The sequence below is a fragment of the Pollicipes pollicipes genome, unplaced genomic scaffold (assembly GCF_011947565.3).
Source record: "Pollicipes pollicipes isolate AB1234 unplaced genomic scaffold, Ppol_2.1 Scaffold_3447;HRSCAF=4054_pilon_pilon_pilon, whole genome shotgun sequence".
NCBI classification, from domain to species: Eukaryota; Metazoa; Arthropoda; class Thecostraca; order Pollicipedomorpha; family Pollicipedidae; genus Pollicipes; species Pollicipes pollicipes.
In genome coordinates, this window is record NW_023596297.1 from 28,459,638 (window position 1) to 28,464,297 (window position 4,660).

Sequence of the window (4,660 nt, forward strand, 5' to 3'; positions counted from 1 at the left end):
CTGTCAGGAGGCCAGTAATCTCCGGGGGCGTTTTTGTGTCATGGTCATACATTTACATGTCACTTAGCGTTTAACACGCGCCCCCGGATGAGGGGTCAAATTGAGCCCCCCCCCCCAGAAGGTATTTCCAGAATAGTTCTGAACGGCGCGGCATAGCGGCACCAAATTCTGCATAGCTGTAGACAATGTAATGGCGGATCGTTTGGTCTGAAAATTTAGGTGTACCTCATAAGGTCGCTAAACCATGGCAGTTCAAAGTCAGGCCATGGTTTCAGCGAAGGCAATTTCTACGGAATCCTTTAATCTGATCCAACAACGGAGTGTTAGACGAAGCCATAACATCTCTGAGGTGCTTTCTCAGGCAATACAACAGTTGAATGAGCAAATTATATTGGTCTAAGGTCAGGTATGAAGGTCACACCAAGGTCAAAACCAACCTGTTCTGTTACTCTGGGGCTTGCTGTAAGGGATAGTTCTGTTGCTCATTTTTGAATTTATTGATGGCAGGAACCGCATTATACATCGTCCATGAACTTCTTAGAGGTCATAGTAAGTCATTGACCTAAAATGGCACAGGTCACCTTTTTGTTCAAGGGTCATACTGTCTAGCGTAATTTTGTCGCTTAGTCAAATGTAAAACTCAAGACAGTCTTGTATAATTTGGGTTGCCTTGACCTTCTTAGGGTCAAGCAAGGTCACTGACCTTAAATGAGCCATGTGAACTTTTGCTTAGAAACGGTTATCTAGGTTCTGGGGGCACTTTTGGAGACCAACCTGGAACTTTACCTTGTTGACCTTGTTTCACCCGAAGGTAACCTGAACCTGAACCTGAACCTGAACCTGAAGGTAACTATAAACCTGAAACTTTGACATAAGTGAGTTTACGTACAGTTCACAACACACCCTGTAATTTGGTGTCTCTGGCCTTCTTAGTTTCCGATATCTTGAGGGGTCAAATTGACACCCGCACACGAGCGAAGGGCATCTAGCCGGCCAAGGGCGGGTGTTAAGGCACTAAATGATTTGATTTCATGGGACTAGCCACAGGTGCGAAATGACCAATTGGCAGATGACTGCGAAACCAAAACGCATATGCGGTAAACTTGACCCGGCTATATTGATAAAGCCAAAGTATCTAAAGTTTATCAGATACCCCTACCCGGGCGGTTATGTCCTACCCATGTCTCATGTACTAATGTCATGATATGTCAAATGTTTTATATGGTATACCACGTAATGGGAGTTATGCACTGATCAGTTGCATAACCGTGGTAGACTGTTAACCGCAAATGACGTCATTTTGCCCCCCGATGTCAAACCAGACGAGCATTGTTGCTAGAAGCGAAGCTAAGGACACCGCAACTTTGTTCTTCGGGATCACCTCAAAAGGATAAAGTGGCGTCATCAGGGTCAGCAATTACTGCTCTTGCCGCTGGCCAGAAAACTCATCCATTTACAGGGAGCTCGCGCATAGTGGCGCCCGAGGGAAACGCCCCTTCGACATAGTTATGACATGTATTACATGTATTAACATGTATATTTTCATTTTGAGGTTGTGCCACCCATTAAAAAAATTGCTTTCACCTCCGCTTTGTTACATAGCACTGAGTCTGTACTATAAGTCTAGTCTTATTTTCCGTTGGGCCGTCAACACCACGTTTGGTTAAGTCAACGTGAGTTTGGTTAGCAACGGACAACAAGGCTTGATAAACAGGGTAAGTGGTAACGTGACCTGACACAGCGGTGCGGGCAGCGACCCAATGTCCACTCGCTGACATTGATCGAACGGCCGACGGTACCTTGTCCATGTAACGAATAGCGTGGCTCCGTATAGGTCCATGTAACTGTAGCCTCCTTTTGTATTGCCGATGTCATTGATGCATTCATTTCCTGCAGGGTTTTGTCATGCTCGACATGTACTGACCCATACGCGGGATTAGAAACGCACGAGACATGGTACGAAATTCGCCGATTGTCTGACCCGTAACATGCGAATAAATCGGTGTCCAGCCGAAATGGAATTATGGTTTGGAGGCCAGTCATAATTTAATCTGACCTCAGCCATTGCTGTATGTGTTCTTCATCAATCAGAAGGGATCTGACAGTGATTAGATGCCGAAACCACCAAAGATCATTTCGGAACGTAAGGAAAGAAATAAAGACTAGCGTGTTGTCTAGGTTCTTGTAATGGTTAACACATGGACTGAACCCCAGATTATATGCACATGGTCTGGAAAGTCGGGCCATCGAGTGACGGGGACAAATGCTGCAACAAAAAGTAGCTAAAAGAGTAAGTTAAGGCATTCCGAAAACAGAACGACTTAAAAAAGTGCAAAGAAAAACTTCGAGGAGGCCACGGGATTCAAAGTTTTCGTTTGGTCATTTGGGGGGGGGGGTCTTTACTCAAAGATGAGGATGGAGGGGGACGAATTTCACGAGAAAATCGTAGATATTTGTTTAAGCGTCAATTTTGAAGCCATTTCCCAGCTTACTTCAAAAAAGGTTGGTCGCAAACTTGTGCTAACTTAAAAAAGGCAGCCTCCAACACAAACCTTTTTCATAGCATGACACCAGATAAGGTCAATGTCAGTGCATGAGAATAACAGAACATTCTCGGTACCCCCCTCCCCCTCCCCGCCTCCCTCCCCGCCGGACACTATTTAGCGGGATACATGTCCGTACTTTACGTTTAAAGGATTACATGCTTATGGTCAAAGAATATCAACAGACGATTCTAATGGTTAGCATTGAAGGGCTTAGAGCAGCATTGCAGGTGCTCGACTGAGTATTATGGGCTCGGCACTTTCCAAAAGTACATGAGGTGACACCCATATAAGCCGTGCCGCTCCTGACGTTAGGACGTGCCTGATGATCTGAGAACCACGTGCGGCCTGCGCGTGCTTCAGAAATACTTGATTAAAGCACCTTTAGATTCTTCCGACTTGCGTCCCCTCAAATAAAGCAAAGCTCGAATGGAGCAGTACACAGTTAAACTAAAACCCCATCTATATAGCCGGATGCCGGTAGTGTGGTGGTTAACGCGTCTGCGTCAACCACTGCGCGTCTGGGAAACCAGAGGTACGGGGTTTGATTCCCCGCGGCGCCCGCCCTTCCTGCCAGGGTGAGAGGCAGGCGACTCCAAATAGCCTCAGCAGCTGAGTGCGTCGTAAAGCACCAATGACATGACATGACATCTATATAGCCGAAGGTGCGGAAAAGGTGTCCAAAAAACACTTCACACATAAAAATACTTCATATGGAAGCGTGAGAGAATAGAATACCAAATACAAATTGTAAGGAAATGTTACTTCTCTGAATTTCAAAGCGGTGGAGGTTGTACGCATTACAATGGATAGTGAGAGGCTGTGATAGTACGTCGGTGGGTGATTTTTTCTGTGTGCCTTCCACGCATGTTGTGGTGAGTTGATAGGTGGGATGGCAAGTGGGTGTCGGGAGGTGAAACCAAAGTTGCAGCACAAGGGTATCAACATGATCCGTTATGCGTTACTTCCTGCAACATTTTTTTGCAGCAATTTTTGCTCTGCGGGTGGGATTACAACTTGACCTTTTAGCTTTGCAGTGCATGTCGGGTAAGTTTACGAGTGCTGGTGGGAGTTACGTCGTGGGATTTTGTTTTACATGCTGGTATTTACTATAAAATAAGACCGATCAGAGACACGGTTTCCTCATCTTGCCTTCAAAATGTCATAACTATGATGCTGTTCTGCTGATTGCAGATATGGTCTCGGAAGTGGCTGGAGCTGCAATAAAGTATGTGTAGCAAAATGTGCTGTTTCTAATACCAAGGAATTCCTGGATGTGGGGGTAATCAGCTTTATGCAGCAACTTAGGTGTAAGAAGCACCCTAGGCAAAGGCATGGGACTATGGATTGCAATCTGCATGAAAATAAGAAAAAACCTATATTTGCCCTCATATGTGATCTTTGGCATAGAAGCATTGGTTCATCCTTGGTTTATTGCATTTAGTCCAAAAGCTTGATTCAGTGAATTTGTTAGATAAGTCCCCATATGAAGCATTGCTTGTTATGTAAGTCTTGATTTCACCATTTGTTTGTGCCTTCTGATAGCAAAGTCTTGGGTCATCTACAGCATTATGCTGTGAAAGCTTAATGATGTGGGAGATGTTGATATCTCTTAAGTTATGAAAGCTTAGTGCTTAGCCATCAACCACATTCCACTCCAATGGGCTAGTGCCAAGTTAGTAAGTGGATCATGGGCTAGTAACTGGATGGAGATGGAATACAAACAAGGCATTCTTTCTTAGCACATGTCATGATTTTAGCACTGTTGATTCAAGACACTCATATGTTTACAAGCAACATCCAGCAGATTACTGCACTATCATGCATGCTTACTGTGCTATGCTTTTCCAGCTTGACTAAAAAATAGTGATTTAGGAGCCATCTCAAATTTCTGTATTTAAGCTCGTGTGTGCCTCCTGTAACCTGTTGGGCTGTATGTTTGTGTGTGTATCACTATCATTGTCCATGCTGTCCATCAATGCAAGTTGCAAATCTATGGAAATTTTGTCATCTTTTGGAACCTGAAATACTTTCAAACCACCTACATTTTGTGTTGTTTATTTAATGTTAATGACATGTAGTGATATGGTGGCTCCAGTGCTGCAGTTATTTTGCAG